General features: G+C 44.7%; 1 pseudogene; it reads left to right on the forward strand.

Annotated features, from left to right (window-relative positions):
- The first annotated feature begins 997 nt into the window (after positions 1-997).
- On the forward strand, positions 998-8,502 carry LOC124527312 (carbonyl reductase [NADPH] 1-like; annotated as a pseudogene).
- The last annotated feature ends 11,021 nt before the right edge of the window (positions 8,503-19,523 follow it).

The raw sequence follows: 19,523 nt of genomic DNA on the forward strand, positions 1-19,523 counted from the left end.
AACTGAGTATAGATTGGGTGTAGATCATGACTCCCAAGTGACTAGCCCCAGGACACCAAAGTGACAGAAGATTCTTCCTGCCCAAACCAAGCCTGGCTCCTGTGGGCCTGAGTGAACACCCACCACCTGCCTCCCTTCACAGGAACATCCCTGTTCTAAAGATGCTTCTACTTACTGATTACATTTCTTTTTTTATATATATATGAAATTTATTGTCAAATTGGTTTCCATACAACACCCAGTGCTCATCCCAACAGGTGCCCTCCTCAATGCCCATCACCCACCCTCCCCGCCCTCCCACCTCCCCATCAACCCTCAGTTTGTTCTCAGATTTTAAGAGTCTCTTACTTTTCACTCTTCACCAGGGATTTTCAGGCTTACCCAAATGAAAGGTGACAGACCCAGAAAGCAAGGGTAGGGTCCGTATTTTAAAAGTTTTTCACTTCAAAGGAGTGAATAATTTCCTCCCTGTGAGCTTGTATTTCTAACCTGACCATGAGGAAACTCCATGTGTAGAGCAGCACAATAGAATCTCAATTGCTACTTTGGCAATCCATCACAAACATCTTTTTTTTTGATACCATAAAAATAACACCATATATATAACATTTATTTACTGTGACCTTGGAAGAACATAAAAAATAGGCAATTTAGGCAAATGGGATTATATAACCATTAAACATTCTAAGCAATGCGTCAGCCCTCAGTGACCTTCATAAACATTCCCTCCCTCTCAGGGCCCACTGGCAGTCACACTGAGGGAGAAGCCCAAAAGTTAGGACAAGACCTAATTCTCTACTTCTCCCTCTTGAATTTCTCTTTAAAAAGCACGGGGATCTTGTCCCCAAAGGCAGTTCTGTGTAAGCAACTAAACTGGATTTTGGAAAGAAAGCAACCTTATCCATTCTGCAGAGGAAGAAGGATACATGCTCAAGACAATATCTGTGCTCCTTTTTTTCTGCTGGGGTTTTCCCAAAATAATTTTAGTTCACCTACCATGAATCTCAACCCCGTATAAATCCATGACCAACCACCTTTATTTTGGGGAGCACAGCATTCCAACCAGAACCAATGCTGGGCCTAGAGGAGGGATCCTAAGAGGACACAGTGCAGCCCCAGGGGAGACAGATTTGGTATAGAGAGCCTTCTGGTACCTTCGCTGTAACTTTCTTGAAAGGATGAAGGCGGGGCCTAGTGTTCTAGGAGTCACAGCACTGAATCCCAGCACACAGTTCTGGGTCCAGGCCTCCGCACCACTGGCTCTCTGGCCCACAACACCATCCGCCCCACACACAGGGCCTCCCTAGCACTCCACACAGTCATGCCGTCACACATCCCACGTGCCACTGGTGACTGGGAACAAGGGCATTGGCCTCGCCATCGCACGCGACCTGTGCCGGCAGCTCTCCAGGGACGTGGTGCTCACGGCACGGGACGAGGCGCGGGGACGGGCGGCCGTGCAGCAGCTCCAGGGCAAGGGCCTGAGTCCGCGCTTCCACCTGCTGGACGTTGACTACCTGCAGAGCATCCGCGCCCTGCGTGACTTCTGCGCAAGGAGTACGGAGGCCTGGATGTGCTGGTGAACAACGCGGGCATTGCCCTTGCTAGTAAGGACATGGGAAGGCCAGGAGACCTCCCTTAGGGGACCAGCCAGGGTGAGTCTGGAGCTGGTGTCTGAACCGCTGCTGTGGGGCCATAGCTCCGAGGGGATCAAGAACACCCACCCTAGGGAAGAAGAAGACTGGAGGCAGAGGGAGAGAGGACCCTCCAGGAACTGCAAGCTTTTTCAGCCAAAGGACCTTGGCATTGCCATAGATCAGACTCTCAGGGACTTCACCTGGGTTTTTTGCATGTTTCTCTCTTTGAGAATCTCCATGAGTCTTTTGTTTGTTTATTTGTATATTTTGAGAGAGAGAGAGAGCAGGGAGGGGAAGAGAGAGAGGGAGAGAGAGAGTCCCAAGTAGGCTCCACACTGTCAGCACAGAGCCCAATGTGGGGCTTGAACTCAAACTGCAATATCATAATCTGAGCAAAGTCAGACGCTGAACCGACTAAGGCCACAAGTGCCCCTCCATGAATTTTGACTGATTTTGAAATAACACAACAAATCCCACAGGGTCATATGCGAGATGCCTTGTGCACCCTTACCTTAGCTTCTTGCAATGGTGCCAAATTACAAAGCTAAATAGCATCACTGGGTGAGATAATTCCCTTTGGAACAAAGTGTACACTAACCTACACACTTGAAAATTGACCAGATTGCACATACAACAAAAATGTTACTGTCACTGCATGGAATCTTCTTAGAAGGCTACTACCTACTAACCTACTCTCTTTCTCCCATACCAGCTAATGACCCCACCCCCTTACATATTCAAGCAGAAGTGATGATGAAAACAAACTTCTTTGGTTCCTGAGACATGTGCACAGAACTGCTGCCTCTAATGAGACCCCAAGGTAGGTGTGATGACTTACAGCAGTACTGTTTCTGGAATGATCTGGCCCTGCCTCTCTGACCTCATCTACGGGCCCTGCTCCCTCTCCCTGCTCAGCCACACCGGCCTCCCTGCTGTGTCCCCACCTGGACAGGTGCCCTTCCCCTCAGGACTCTGTACACACGTGTCCAGCACTCAGCAGTGCCCTCTGTCCCACTGGCCTTTCACAACTGGCTTCTTCTTCTCCTTTATATCTTCATTCCAAACTCTCCTCCCAGAGGCCTTTTTCTGGCTCTGTGTCCTCACAGGTGCACTTCCCTGGGGATTTCTTCCTGGACCCTTCCTTCTCCCTCTCCCCCCCTCTGAGCGATCTTATTCAGGCTAGTGGACTCTTCCCTATCCAAACTTGTTAGGGCCCCCTAAACTCTGTCACCTGCCTAGAACATTGCCAGAGTTCCAGACACACATAGTTCTCTTCCTGCTTCTCCCTCTCCTCAGGATGTCCTCCTTTCCCTCCTCAAATCCCAGCCCTCCAACCTCCCCCCGCCCCACACCTCTACCTAAAACTCTAACACACATCTAGATAACACTTGTGCTTTCCCAATATAATCCTGGTCACAGACCCCACCATCCACCCTCCATGACAAATGAGGTCACCATGCCCACCTCCTGATTATCACTGACCAGGTCCTAACAGTTGCCCTATGGATTTGCCCCCAACCTTCTCCATCCCAACTCTCCAACAAAGACTCAGCTGTCATTTCTGGACAATTGTAACCTTCCAAAGAGACGCTACTTCTTCAGTCTTTTCCTTTCTGGTTATTCCCTGTACTTTCTGGGTGCTCATTTACTCCCAAAAGTCCAGGACCAAAGCCCAATCCTGAGCGTAGCTTCTAGGGATCTCTGTCGTCAGACCTGCCAAAGTCCAGGCCCATCAGTTCCCCTCACCTTGTTCAATGTTTGCACAAAACAAACTGCTATAATTCCCTGGTTGTAAACCACTTTAATATTTACCTCCACGTTAATATGATGGGAGAACCACCACTCGTTTAGTACACTGAGTAAGTGAGGTGACACTTTTAGAAAGATTAGGGTGTCTGGCCTGAGTGAGCACACGCGTATACAGTTTACTCTCAGTTCTGCCCCCACTGCCTCTTCATTCCTGGAAATTTCTACTACTTCTCCTTCTACCACTGGTTTCACGGGCACCCAAAGGGCGGCTCTCAAATGTCCCCTGACCCCTTTACTCACCATAAGGTTGATGTGGGACGAGTTCCTTGTGCCAGCATCACACTTCCTACACGTATCCCTTAGAAGGCAAAACTCACTTCTGGCCGATTGTTTTCTCACCTACAGAACAGTGTGGGTGCCTGCTGTGTATTTGGTCGTGGACCAGAATGAGAAATGAGTGTTCTCCTGCATTTGCTGAGGCAGGCTCTAATCAAACAGTTGATCCTGACTCAGAAAAATTAGACTCAGGGACCTAGAAATGCAAGCTATACTCTCAGTGTAAGAGCAGGGTTTTCTTGACTTTGAAAACAGGAGAGTTCTTCCATTGTTTGGGGGGATGGCAGCCACAGCAGTTCATGTTACCATAACTTTACACCCTTTAGCAAGACTATCTGGGAGAAATCCTAGCTAGCATAACCAAAAGCAAATACTTTCCCACCTCCCACCTACTTTGGAAACCAGGACAGAAAGAACAATCTTGAATGACGTCCACCAGATCTCTCTAGTTCAGAACCTATTCAAAAATCCAATGTCTGCTTCCAATGTCTGCTTTGGTTTTTGGCATGAAAGGACAAACCAAAAGACAGAATCGTGAACCTAAGGTCACAATAGTATATGTTCATTCTTCTTACTTTTTAATCCTTTCTTCAAAAAGAGTTTTACTGAAATAATTTAGCCACAAAAACAAAATACTAAGAGTCTACAACACCCAGCTGCCCACCACCAGTCTTAACCAGGCAATCAGTATCAAGGTCATGTAAACCCTTTCCCACATTCTATATCATTTCCCTCCCCTTCCCCGCAAATTCCTATTCCTGAATGAGAAGGATACTGTCTTTAAGAGGGTAAGCTGTTGTTCCTCTTTATTGTCTTTATCTATGGTTTTATTTCACAAAGATACTAAGATATAAACATCTCTAAGGAATTGAGCAAACTGGAAATCTGAACATTGTTGTTCATCAGATATTAGCTTAAAGTACTAGGTGGAAATACAGTCTTGTTAACGCTGCACTTATCAAGGAAACCTTAAAAAAGGTGTTCTCAACCTTCATTTGAAAAGGTACTGCTTTGCAATATCCTTAGTCTGAAACACCACTAGAGGAATTTGCTTGGAAAATTACAATGGTAAACGTAACTCACTCACACACACCCTCTGACATATTGGTTCTAGAAAGGATAGGTGGCTGGGCATTCTAGATGTGATGTACTGGGCATCTTATATATGGTGCCCATTAATAACATGGAGGAATAATGAATCTCAAGGTCACGAGCACAGCTGGTTGCAGACTGAGGTCATGGGACATCCAAACTAGTGGTTCTTCCCACTACTCAAGGTCCTCAAATCATTTTTACTTGATCCCCCTCTCCAAATGAAGCCTTACCTGGTAAGTTTAGAGAAACAAAATAAGGACTCTGCTTGATTGGGCCTATGTCTTCCTCGTCTCAGGGCCCCAGGTACCTCAGGGAAAACCACAGGAGGCACATTTAAAACCCTGAGGTGTTTTGTGAAAACCCCCTATCAGTCCAGAGACTTAACAACTGGTCCTCTTGATATCAGAAAACATGAATCTTCCAGGGAATGTGATGAATGTGAAATCATCAAAGGTCACAAGAACCAGCTTGAACTTACAGACTCTGAATAGCCTTGAGAATCAAGTAATGCACTTGAAATTTGTGACCCCCAAAGAGATGATATCTAAAATACCCTGCATTGTGTAGATCACTGTGGCTCTGCTTGAGGACAGTGAGGTTTGGAGAGTAGGAGATAGTGAGAGATTTCCTAACAATAGATCCCTGGTCACATACAGAGTAATGGTCTGGATAAACTGTAAGCCCAACACACACCCCGGCCCCACCAGCACAAGAGTCCTTTCTTACCTGGGTAATGTGCTTTTCATAGTGACTGTGAAGGGCAACTGTCACACTACCTCACACACAGTGTCACATACTTATAGTCACACATACAGTCTCTGTCTCACGCACACTCCCATTCACATACATATCACACACTGACATGAACTCACACACCCTTAGCACAAGGACGCTGGGATGGTCCATACACTTCTTAGTATATACGCTGCGTGCATTCTGAAATGACACCTGAAAGCCATGAGTCCACGCTGACGACAAAAATGTTTGGACCAGAGTCTTTGCTGTATAAACTCCACAAGTGCTTCCCATTCCTTCTCATGTGATTCCTGTCCTGAGCTGTCAGACCAGAAGCATCTACCATCTCTCCCAGTTCTAGGAGAAGCCCCCTGACAGCCACCCTGCCTGCTTGGGGATGTGCTCAGTGCATGGGACAGGCCTGAGGAAGAGGGTTTGGTTGCAGCATCTACTACCAGGAATTTACCTACAAAACCTTTTACTCCCCATCACACTTACAGGTAAGCATTTTCACAGCTGATACTAGACTTCCTGAGGTAGAAAATAGAGAATAGAAAAGAGGTCATCACTTCATTACAAACAGCCTACAGAACATTAGTAGAGTTTTCCATTTACTATCTATACTAAAGGTACTTAAGAAACTGGCTCCACACCCTAGGGAGTAAATGCAGCAGTCTTTCTACTATAGCAGTTGCCCAATGTTGGTTCCTCTACTTCTGTCTTATTTCACACACTTCTGTTTTTGAAACTTCAAATCGTTAATATATGTTACTTTTGTTGTGAACGAGGCAAATGATTTTTGAAAATGAAATAAACTAGTGAGAAGTAATAAAATCGGAGAGCTGCTTACTAAAACATCTAACTTTTCTAAAAATATTGTTTAATGTTTATTTATTTTTTAGAGAGAGAGAGAGAGAGAGAGAAAGAGAGAGAGAGCTGTCAGCATAGAGCCAACGCGGGGCTCGAACTCACAAACCACAAGATCATGACCTGAACCAAGATCAAGGGTCAGACATTTAACTGACTGAGTCACCCAGCTGCCCCTAAGTTCCATTAATCTTAGCTTAGTATGTTGTAGATGGAAGGAAGTATGGAGTAACTGACTCCTTTCTCAAAGGTATTCATCTTAGAAACCTGTTACATTAATAAGACAGTTTCTGCAATTCATTTTAATTATCTCTAAACACCACCAATGAGAATCACAGGGTCATGCATTATCTCTTACACTGAATTTGTATGGCACTGACATTCCTTAGTGGGATGGAGCTCAGAGTTAAGTGACCATGACTGTCTTTCCCAGATATTTACATAAAATAGGGATAGTTTCCTAATTTATTGAAGCTCTTATTGTTCGTAAATTCTCATAATTTGTCTATTAGGCTAAAGATACTCATGTAGATGGAAAAATAGTAAACTATTTATACATGTCAATGCAAGTTCACTTTTATGAATAATAACTATATTTTTGAAAAAGAATTAGAACTGTGAGATTGCTTTACACTTTTAACCACTTTACTGAGATACAATTCACATATCATACACTTTACCCGTTTCAGGTATGCAGTTCAGTGGAATTTAGTATATGGACAGACTTGTGGAACAATCACTGCTTTAAGATTAGCATACTGTCATCACCCCAAGGAGAACCTGTGCCCTTAGCACCAGCCCTCTTTTCCCACAATCCCACTGCCTGAAGCACCTCTAATCTATTATCTGTCTGATCATCTACTTCTCTGGACATCCCATATATAGAGAATCACATAATGAGTAGTCTTTTGTGACTGGCCACTTTCTTTTGGGTAATGTTACCAAGATTCATCCATGTTGTAGCATTTCTTTTTATACTATCTTTTTAACACGTGACTGTTCCAATGCCCCTTCCCATAACTATATTGCCTGGTGTTTTCTCACTGCTCCCAAGTTGATGAAATTCCAACATAGAGAAAATACCACACACCTTAGCCCACTGAGGTGATTTGTTTTTACCTGGTTATATCAGAGGGACAGTCCACAAAACACATGCAGTCTGTTCTTCTTCAAAAGGTCATCACTAAAATGATCAGTTGTTTGTTGGTTAATAGGCACTTGTTCATAGAGCACTGCCCATGGGACCATAAGATGTTAAGATGGTTCCAAAGGGGATCTGTGAAGAAAAGTGGCTCTCTACTCATGATTGCAGTGAGCACCGACTTACCTTCTGATAGCACGTTCCTGTATAAGTCACTTTCTTTTCTTTATGGGACATCTGGGCACTGCACACCCCATTAGATCATTTCTCTGCCGTCCTCTGAGACATTATGAGTCTTGCAAGGTTCAATATTGGATTTTGTCCTTCATTTATATAGGAAGACTACATTCACACTCCTAGCAAACTGGTAACTGTCTCCCAAATGGGCAAATCTAAGGGATTTTGGTATTCATCATTCTTACACATGAGATTCTACATGACCATTTGTGTTGTATTTTAGGCAGAGTGGTCACTGTGTCTAGCATAACGAGCTTCATAGTTCTTAACAACTGCAGCTCAGAACTTCAGCAGAAGTTCAGAAGTGAGACTATCACAGAGGAGGAGCTGGTGGGGCTCATGAACAAGTTTGTGGAAGACACAAAGAGCGGGGTACACAGGAAGGAAGGCTGCCCTGATATGAAAGTACTCACATATGGAGTGTCAAAGATGGGTATCACTGTCCTGTCCAGAATCCATGCCAGGAAACTGAGTGAGCAGAGGAGGGGAGACAGGATCCTTCTGAATGCCTGCTGCCCTAGGTGGGTGAGAACAGACATGGGTGGACCTACAGCCCTTAAAAGCCCAGAAGAAGGAGCAGAGACCCCCATCTACTTGGCCCTTTTGCCCTCAGATGATAAGGGGCCTCACGGAGAGTTTGTAATGGAGAAGAAAGTTGAACAATGGGGACCCCCCTCTCAGTTCCCTCCATGGGTCCCATTATGATACTTCCAGGATAGAACAAAAGGACTACACTGTTAACAATGTTCATATCAGAAGAAGTGGAAGAAGAAGGAGGAGGAAAAGGAGGAGGAGGAAGAATCACTGTCCATATTGAGTACTTAAATTGAATTGGCTACTAATTCTGGGAAGTCTTTTGTGATTTCTTCTGTGATATATGAGAAGAAAAAGTGGAATTAATGCCAACCAACAATGAATGAATATCATAGATGAATAAACAATTATAAGTAAATGTCCATGTGTGCAGATTGTTTCTTGCCAACCAGCCCCAAAGTCTAACAGACCCTAAGTTAGGTCAAGAGAAGGGACAGTTTAACTCAGGTGTTGGTAAACATTAGTGAAAGAGCCACATAATGAATATTTTTGCCTTTGCAAGCCAGTGGTCTCTAATCAAATCTGCTTTTGTAGCTTGAAAGTCATCAGAGACAATATATAAACCCATGAATAGGGCTAGATTTCCCTAACTAGCATACTTTATCAGCCTCTACTACAAAATAGACATCGTTGTGGTCTCTTTAAATAGCAAACTCATTGGGGAAAAAAAAACACAATTGCAAGGTGTGAAATGGGAGTGGGCACTAGAGATGCATCCATAAGACAACCTGAGACAAGGAGGAAAAATGAATGAGGATTGGTATCAATGGATATGAAAGAATTACTGTCAAATCTCAAGGTGAATGTGCTATTCGTGTAAGGAGAAACGGTCAAGTCTGTAACATTAACACAGTCCAGCAAAATCTCTACAGAAGGTGAAGGATAGTAACATACTCATCACTACTGAGGCTAGTTTGGAGGATACATGGGTGTCCACAGTCCTATTCTTTCCACTTCTCTCTTTGAAAGCTTTCAAAACAAACATCTGGAAACGAAAAGATCCTGGCTCTGCCACCTACGGGTTGACCTTGAGCAAAATCCTGAATGTTGCTGTATGTCAATCTCCTCAAGTGTACAATTCGGGGGAAGTCTTAGGATTTCCATGAAGGGTAAAGGAACTAATACAGGTGAACAGGCTGAAAACAAGGGCGGTGCAAATTGCCCTCCATAAGCGTCCCCGGACTGGGACCTGACACATCCAGGGCCCTGAGGGGAGCTTCTTACTGCCACACACCCAGCCTGGCTCCCTAGGGGCCTCTGTGAATGCCCACCACCTCCCACCCCTCACAGAAGCATCCAGATTATTCAGACTCCCTCCTCTCATGATTATTTTTCAGTCTTCACCAGGGGTTTTTAGGCTGACAGAAATGAGAACTGATAGGCCCTGCAAAGCAAAGGCACGGTTTTGTTTTTTTCCTTTAAGTTTATTTATTTGGAGAGAGAACATGAGCAGGGGAGGGCAGATAGAAGGGGGAGAGAGAGAATCCCAAGCAGGCTCCTTACTATCATCACAGATTCTGAGGCACAGCACGATCTCACAAGTCATGAGACGAATACCTGAGCCAAAATCAAGAGTTGGACGCTCAACTGACTGAGCCACCAAGACGCCCCATGAGGTAAGGTTTCTATTTGGAAAGAGGTTTCCTGTGGGGCGCCTAGGAGGCTCAGTCGTTAGAGCATGGGACTCTTGATCTCAAGGTTGGTAGTTGGAACCCCACGTTTGGTATAGACATTACTTAAAAACAGCCTTTTAAAAACTAAAATGAAATAAAAAATATAAGTGAGGTTTCCTTTAACGTTTTCTCTTCAAGGCTGTTAATTTCCTTCCTGTTAGCTTGTATTTCTAAAATGAACCTTGAGGAGTATCAATATCAAGGACAAGACATATCACGTCTACTGCTAGTTTAGAAATATATCCCAGCATCACAGGTCTTTTTTCCTCAATACTTTAAAAATAACACCTAATTACATATAATACTTATTAACTGTGACCTTAAAGAAAACAAAAAAGTAGGCACTGCAGGCAAACGGGATTGTGTAACCATTAAATTAAACATTGCAATCATTGCCTTGGCCCACATGAACTTCATAAACATTGCCTCATCTGGGGGCACACTGGGACTCACACTGAGGGAGGAGCCCTGCCCACACCCCAGTCTCAGCCCAGGACCTAATTCTGTTTCTCACCCTTGAGATTCTCCTAAGAAAGCAAGGAGATCTGTATGCTCAATACCGGTTTTGTTGTATGAACAATTTCACTGTATCTTAGAAGGGAACCATTCCCATTCTGCAGATGAAAGGCCTATTCCCAAGATAATTGCTCTCTTTTTCTCCTATAGAGCTTCTCCCAAAATTGTTCCCTCAAAAGCTATGAAACTTTAGCATCCTTTTAACCAATCACCCACAACCTTTGTTTTGGGAAGCACATCAGTACTCCTCAAAGCACTGCTTGGCTCAGAGGAGGGATCCTAAGAGGACAGAATCCTAGTTGGGCTCAGAGTGCAGCCCCAGGAAGGACATATCTGGAATAGCGTTATTAGGGAACCTCCTGGAACATCTGGTCCCTGCTTTCATGGAGGAACGGAGGCAGTGCCTGGGCTCTAGGAATCACAGCACTGGATCCCAGAACACAGTTCTACTGGCATCTCTGACTGTGGCCAGGCCTCCGCACCACTAGCCCTCTGTGTGGCCCACAGCACCATCAGCTCCACACACAGGACCTCGCTAGCCCTCCACACAGCCATGTGTTCAGACACCGTGTGGCACTGGTGACCAGGGCCAACAAGGCATTGGCTTCTCCATCACGTACAACCTGTGCCTGCAGTTCTCGGGCAACATGATGTTCATAGTGCTGGATGAGGCGTGGGGACAGTCGGCTGTGCGACCCTCAGCCAAGGGCCTGAGCCCCTGCTTCCACCTGCTGGACATCAAGGACCTGCAGAGCATCTGCGCCCTGCATGACTTCCTGCCGAAGGAGTACAGGGACCTCACATGTTGGTCAACAACTAGAGCATCATTTTCGAAGGTATCATCTTCGAGGTTAAGAACATTGGAGCTCTTAAGCCAGGAAACCTCTCTTAGGGGACTACCCAGAAGCGGTTGGGGTGGGTGTCTGAAGCGCTGCTGTGGGGCCTACAGCTCTGAGGGGTTCTAGAACAGCCTTCCTAGGGAAAGAGGTCAGATTGGACGTGCAGGGAGAACAGAAACCTCCAGCAGTTGCAAGCCTTTCCAGCCAGAGGACCTTGGCATTGCCATGGATCAGACTCTCAGGGACTTTACCCAGGTTTTTGAAAGATTCTCTCTGTTGGACTTTGTGCATCTCTATGAATTTTTAACTTATTTTGAAATACACAAAAAATGCCAAAGAGTCATATGTAGAAACGCCATTGTGCCCTCTTATCTTAGCTTCTTGCAATGGGTGCCAAATAACAAAGCTACACAACATCAACCAGCCAGATAATACAAGTTGGGACAAACTGTTCACCTATCTACACATTACTGAGAATTGACCAGATTGCACATACAGCAAAAAATTTTAAGGTGACTGGGGAAATCTTCTCAGATGGCTACTTCTTATTAACCTGTTCTCCTTCTCCCCTACCAGCTAATGATCACACACCCTTACATATTCAAGCAGAAGTGACATTGAAAACAAACTTCTTTGGTTCCTGAGACATGTGCACAGAACTGCTGCCTCTAATGCAACCCTAAAGTAGGTGTGATGACTTACAGCGGTACTGTTTCTGGAATGATCTGGCCCTGCCTCTCTGACCGCATCTACAGGCCCTGCTCCCTCTCCCTGCTCAGCCACACCGGCCTCCCTGCTGTGTCCCCACCTGGACAGGTGCCCTTCCCCTCAGGACTCTGTACACACGTGTCCAGCACTCAGCAGTGCCCTCTGTCCCACTGGCCTTTCACAACTGGCTTCTTCTTCTCCTTTATATCTTCATTCCAAACTCTCCTCCCAGAGGCCTTTTTCTGGCTCTGTGTCCTCACAGGTGCACTTCCCTGGGGATTTCTTCCTGGACCCTTTCTTCTCCCTTTCCCTCCTTCTGAGTGGTTTTATTCAGGCTAGTGGATTTGTCCCTATCCAAACTTGTTTAGAGCCTCCTAAAATCCTTCACCTGCCTAGAACATTCCCAGAGCTCCAAACACATAGTTCTCTTCCTGCCTCTCCCTTTCCTCAGGATGTCCTCCCTTCCCTTCTCAAATTGCAGCCCTCCAGTCCCCTACACACACCCCCATCTAAACATCTAAAACATGTCCAGATGACACTTGTACTTTCCTAATACCATCCTGGTCACAGACCCCACCATCCACTCACTATGATAAATGAGCTCACTATGCCCACCTCCTGATTATCACTGACCAGATCCTAACAGTTGTCCTTTGGGTTTGTCCCCACCTTCTCCATTCCAGCTCTTCAAAAGAGACTCGGCTGTCATTTCTGAACCATTGCAACCCTTCCTAAGAGACTCTGCTTCTTCAGTCATTTCCTTTCTGGTTATTCTCTGTACTCTTCGAGTGCTCACTTACTCCCAAAAGTCTTTTAAGAATGAAGTGACCTCTGGGACGCCTGGGTGGCGCAGTCGGTTAAGCGTCCGACTTCAGCCAGGTCACGATCTCGCGGTCCGTGAGTTCGAGCCCCGCGTCGGGCTCTGGGCTGAATGGCTCAGAGCCTGGAGCCTGTTTCCGATTCTGTGTCTCCCTCTCTCTCTGCCCCTCGCCCGTTCATGCTCTGTCTCTCTCTGTCCCAAAAATAAATAAACGTTGGAAAAAAAAATTAAAAAAAAAAAGAATGAAGTGACCTCTAAGGGAGTTGTAATAGCCTATGCAGCATGATATTTTACCATTACCATCCTTTAAATGGGAGCCATCAGGAAACCATAAAAAATCTGCATTGGTTAGAGGAGTTTCCTGTAAATTGTCATGGGGAGTCAAAAGGTAACCTGTCAGTTGCTAGCAATGCCAAATCCTCGGAGTCCAAATACAGTTCTCATTTCAAGATCTCATGCGTTAAGTTTCTGACCTGAGTCTGGGTTAACTGCACTGGTTTCCCTGGAGCCCTTATGTCTCTTTATGGCCCAAGTTTTAACAGGTAGATGCGATCTTCCCGTGAAGTCGGTTGAGAAGGTGAACAGAGAAGCAAATCATCTACATGCTGAGACAAAGGAGAGCCTGCAGAAAACTTACTATCATCCAAATCAGCCTCTAACCATGTGTCAAAACAGAAAGGACTCTCTGTGTAGCCCTGGGACATTACTGTCCCTGTGCATTGCCATTCTTCCCAAGTGAAGGCGAAAAGAGACTGGCTGTCCTTATCAACTAGAATCATAAAAACTGTACTGCATAGGGCTATTACAGTGAAAAATTTGCCTTCAGCGGCAATGGATGTCAGTACGTTTGTTCGTGGGTTGGGACAAATAGGGTGCTGAGGTTAACAATGTTATTGGTTGCTCTGGGGTTTTGGACAAACCTCCATCCTCAGGGGTTAGGGTTTTTTGGTTGTTTGTTTTTTCTGTTTTTTACAGGTAAAACAGGTCTGTTACAATGACTTGTGCAGGGGATGAGACTCTTGAGCCTTGTAATCTATTATGGGCTTGATGCCTTGAAGGGCTTCTCTATTTGTAGGGTGTTGATTAATTTAGGGGAGAGGTTTTGAGGGACCTATGTGAATCTTGATGGGATGTACACTGTGGATTCTGCCCATATGGGTTGATGGTTTTACCCATAAGAGGATGATAGCTGATCCAATAGGAATAGATTAACAGCACCCTCAGACTCAGCTATAGTGCCCTCAGAGAACCCGCATAGGAAAGGTGCCCAAGGGTCACTTATTTTCTCTTGTTGGTGATTTTGGTTACGACTGTCAAATTCTAGAATCCCTTCCCTTTTCTGGGAGTAATTCTGGTATGATACGTTTCCAACAAAACTGAGTGCAAGAAATGGATAGGGGCAGGGGAACTAAGAAGAAAAGGGTGTGTATCTGTGCAAGGGGTGAGACGCAAAGGAAAAGGTTCAGAGACAGGAACCTGTTAAAGTTTATTAGAGATCCCTCTATTTCAATTGTTTTAGTACTCGAGGCGGTGGAGCTGCTTTATAGCAGCGGGGTTAAGCAATGAGAGTGTAGATCCTGTGCCAATAAGGATAGAGAGAGATTCATTCCCAATCTGGAGATGCTTTGCCCAAGCTGATGAAGAGGGAAGATTGGGAAGAGCCCTTATAGTTCCTCAGAGCCCCACCACTGGGAATCAGGAGGACATGGGAAAAGTTGGCTAGTGGGCTAAGGTGCATGAAGTGCTTCCATGTGTTACAGTCTCTTTCCCAAAGTCCTGATACCTTGCAACAGTAGCAGAAATTACACTTCCGGTTCTGTTTTGGGGCCTTCATTGGCTGCACATTAAAAATTTCAGTAGGTCCTTCCTATAGGTGATTCATCTAGGGTGACCCCAAGCTGGTTTTCCAGGTCTGTTAAATCTGGAGTGGCCATAGTTTCCCATGCTATCCTGGTCCTTTTGACTAAAAGGGAAAGATCCCAAATCAGCCCAGTAAGAAACACAGACTGAAATGCTACCCAGGTGGACTCACATCTAAAGGAAGACCAGAAGTTTTCTTTAAAGACATTTTTGAGGGGCGCCTGGGTGGCGCAGTCGGTTAAGCGTCCGACTTCAGCCAGGTCACGATCTCGCGGTCCGTGAGTTCGAGCCCCACATCAGGCTCTGGGCTGATGGCTCGGAGCCTGGAGCCTGTTTCGGATTCTGTGTCTCCCTCTCTCTCTGCCCCTCCCCCGTTCATGCTCTGTCTCTCTCTGTCCCAAAAATAAATAAACGTTGAAAAAAAAATTAAAAAATAAATAAATAAATAAATAAATAAAGACATTTTTGAGTTGACTGCAGTTATTATGAACAGATTCATCATGCCTTTGTATACAACCCTGAATTTTGTTCCAATCAACGGGCTTAGGAAAAGCCACTGTCCTTGCTCAGTGGACATTTCCAGCGAGTATCGTAGCAGAAGTTCAGGGTCTGTTCTTTATATCCTGTTCAAGATGTTCCTGCTGAGCTAGTTTCATCCAATGTTTTGCCTGGCCCTCACCAACAAGCATGTGACCAATTGAGAAACCTGTTGGTAACGTTTGGCTAATTACGTTAAATTCTTCAGCAAACCTATGGGTGTTCTCAGTGACTTTAGGAAACTCTTTGACTCTGAATTCAGCCTTAGTCCAGGGAATATAAGAAATGTGGGGTCTATTTAGATCTTTAGAAGACTTAACTTGAAAGGGGCAGGTTTGAGTAGGTTCAGGAGAGGAGGAAGCAGAAGGAGCTTCAAATGAAAAGGAAAGTTCAGCAAAAGGATCAGAATGAGAGGGCCCAGAGAAAGAGGAAGGTGCAGAGACAGAGGAAGATGGCTGCCTCCTGTCTGTAAACGAAGAAGGTAGAGATGAGGGAAAGAGGCCTCAGAAGCCATTTTGTTTAAAAAAATGTTTTAAGTTTATTTATATATTGGGGCGGGGCGGTCAGAGAGAGAATCCCAAGCTGGCTCCACACTGTCAGCACAGAGCCTGACTCTGGGCTTGACCTCCCAACAGTGAGATTGTGACCTGAGCCAAAACCAAGAGTCGGATGCTTAACCGATTGAGCCACCCAGGTGCCCCATCATTTTGCCTCTTTCAATTGTGTGCCTCAATGAATTTAGAAACAGTACTTTCCAAAGGGGCAAACAGAATCCAAACACATCTGCAAGAGTCAAGTTACCATTTAAATTTTTTTTTTAAGATTATTTATTCTTGAGAGACAGAGAGAGACAGAGCATGAGCAGGGGAGGGGCAGAGAGAGAGGAGGAGACACAGAATCCGAAGCAGACTCCAGGCTCCGAGCTGTCTGCACAGAGCCCAATGCGGGGCTCGAACTCACGAACCGCAAGATCATGACCTGAGCCGAAGCTGGACGCTTAACCGACTGAGCCACCCAGGTGCGCCAAGGTACCATTTAAAATAGACATCTCATTCTTTTTTTGTTTTGATTTTATCTTCTTTCAAGAAGAAACAGTTTTTTAACTTAATTTTGAGTAAACCAAGTTTGGAGATATTGAAAGTCCCCCATTATGGCCACTGAAGTTTCTGAAAGTTTGTAACAAAAAACCTCACTAAAAATGGAATCAGGAGGTGTCTGCAGGGAAAGTTCTCATGCCCTACCACTCCTACTCAATTGCAGGCTCAACTGCAGACTCAACAAGAAGAGACGAACTTGACCTTAGAAGGATTTGACCTTGCCCATGGATACTACTCTACTATACCAGCCAGAGATAGAGACACTTTCCTTTTCCCCCCAGGCAACACTCAGCCACTGAAAAGCCACTGCACTTCAGACACCCAGTTTATGCCAAGGGACTTTTAATTTATAAAAGCCTTCCCAACTGCCCCCTTCCTTCTTAAAAAAGCATACCTGTCCTTTGTTCCCTGGACTTGTCTACAGGTTTTGCTGCAGCTTGATTTTCCTGACTTGCAGTTCTCTTCACTCTTGAATGTATGCATCTGTTACTGGTAAATTAACTGGCAGTTTTACTTTTAAGGTTAACAAGTCCTGAAATGCTTTTGTTTAAGGCGGTCCATTTAGTTAGGAATGTGCCTACAGAACAACCATAGATTTTAAACATAAAATGAGCCATAGTCCCAAAGGGGAGGGGTGTCACGAAGCATTTTCTTGCAGGGGATCCCATTTTCTTTAGCAGTTTTCTGGGAACAACCTAGTTCCAGAATGACTCAGACCAGAGGCCAGCAGGTTCCAAGAGGAATAGTCCAGTACCAAACAGAACTCGGACCCAAGGCTAGTGCATTTCCAACTGGCACAGTTCTAACTGCAACAGTCCAATCCAGAAAAGAATTTAGACAGAAGGCCTATGCAGCTCCAAATGGTACCATTCCAACAGGAACAGTTCAATCCCAAAGCAGAATAGGACCGAAGACCAATGCAGTTCAAACTGGTACTTTTCCAACAGGAGCAGTCCAATCCCAAAAGGAATTAGACCAAACGAGAAAGGAGTTCCGTTAGGAACAGTTTGATTCTGAGAAGGAATCAAAGGCCAAATGAATACTCTCAGAGATCTAAAAAAAGAAAGAAAGAAATCACAGACAAAAAGCATGGAGCTGGAAGTCCAGGAGAAAAGTTTACCCTCAAACCCTATGGTTGGTGAGAAAGCAGTGAGCCCAAACACCTCCATGGATACCACACCTGCTTGCCCACCAGAGTGAGAGGCCTTGGGGATCTTCCCCGGATCCCCACATGTGTCACCAAGGAACGTTAGTTGTAAAAATGTAACCTGCCAGTTATTTCACCAGCAAAGTTGGGTTTCTTGGGGAATAAAGAGAATTGCAATCTGGGAAAACCAAGCTGTGGCAAAACTATAGGCAAGTCCAGGGAACAAAGGACAGGTACATTTTTAAGGAGAAAAGGGGTAAGTCGGGAGGGCTGTTTTAAACTAAAAGTCCAATGGAGTAAACTGGGACTTAGAAGCGTAGTGCTTTTCATTGGCTGGACTGTTGCTCCAGGGATTTAAAACAGGCATATTTTACTCTGTCTGGAGGAGTACAGTTGTGTTCATGTGCAAGGGCAGCTCCCTTGATCAAGTCTCTCTCTCTTCTTGTTGGGACTGCAGTTGACTGGGAGTGGTAGGGCATGAGTTGCTCCCACTGCCGGCTTCCTGACTGCATTTAGTGAGGTTTCCCATTACTGATTTTCCGCAAAAGATAAAGATTGGTGGATTGGAATTGAGCACATGCAGGTACATCTTACTCTCAGTTCTGCCCCCTTTCCCTGTCCTGTCTGAAAAAGTTCTACTATTTGTACCAGTACTGAGTTCACTGAGTTCACCTCAAACAAAGGGCAGCTCTCAAATCTCCCCTGACTCCTTTACTCACCACAACATTGATGTGGGACAAGTTCTTTGTGCCATCACCACACATCCTACACATATCCCCCTTAGAAGGCAAAAATCACTTCTGGCTGACTGTTTTCTCCCTTACTGAATAGTGTCATCGCCTGCTGTGTATTTGGTCGTGGACCTGAATGAGGAATGAGTGTTCTTCTGCATCTGCTAAGGCAGGCTCTAATCAAATATTGATCTTGCCTCAGGAAAACTAGACTCAGGGACATGGAAATGCAAGCTATATTCTCAGCATAAGAGCAGGGTTTTCTTGCCTTTGGAAATAGCAGAGTTCTTCCATTATTTGGGGGGATGGCAGCCACAGTGGTTCATGTTATCAGGACATTACCCTCTTCGGGGAGACTATCTGGGAGAAGTCCTAGCTAGGGCACCCAAAGGAAATACTGTCCGTCCTCCCCCATACTTCAGGACCTTAGATACAAAAAACAATCTTGAATGTTTTGCACCAGATATCTGTGGGGGCAGAACACATCCAAAAAGTCAATGTTTACCTTGTTGTTTACCTTGGAAGGAGAATATCAGAGTAGGATGACCTTATGGATAGGATACCAAAGGATAATAGATGTGGATTTCTTCTTCTTACTTTTTTTTAAAAAATGTAAAAAATGTAAAAAAAAAAACCTTTTTTTAAAAAAATGTAAAAAAATGTAAATTTCTTTCTTTTTAAAAGAAATTTCTTCTTACTTTTTTATTTATTTTGAGAGAGAGAGAGAGAGAGAGAGAGAGCAAGGGAAGGGCAGAGAGAGGGAGATAGAATCCCAAGCAAGTTTTGCAATGTCAGCCCAGATCTAATGTGGAGCTGAAACTGATGAATCATGAGATCGTGACCTGAACCGAAATCAAGATTTGGACGCTTAACCGATTGAGCCACCCAGGTGCCCAACTTCTCCTTACTTTTTAATGCTTTCTGTAAAAACAGTGTTTCTGAAATAATCTAGCCACAGAAGATATAAGAATCTACAGTGACCAGGAGCCCACCCCCTATCTTAACCCATCAATCAATGTCAGGGCCATGGAAACCCCTTCCCACATTCCAGGTCTTTTCCCTCTCATTCCCCCAGAATTCCTCTTCCTGACTTTGGAGAATATTCTCTTTAATGCTCATTAGCTGTTATTCTTCTTTTTTCTCATTAAATTATAATATGCATTTATTTCCAAAATATATTATGGAATGACCATTCTGAGGAATC

This window comes from Lynx rufus, unplaced genomic scaffold (genome assembly GCF_022079265.1).
Source record: "Lynx rufus isolate CCGP_SWC_20201006 ecotype Redwood Valley unplaced genomic scaffold, mLynRuf1.p SCAF_5, whole genome shotgun sequence".
NCBI classification, from domain to species: domain Eukaryota; kingdom Metazoa; phylum Chordata; class Mammalia; order Carnivora; family Felidae; genus Lynx; species Lynx rufus.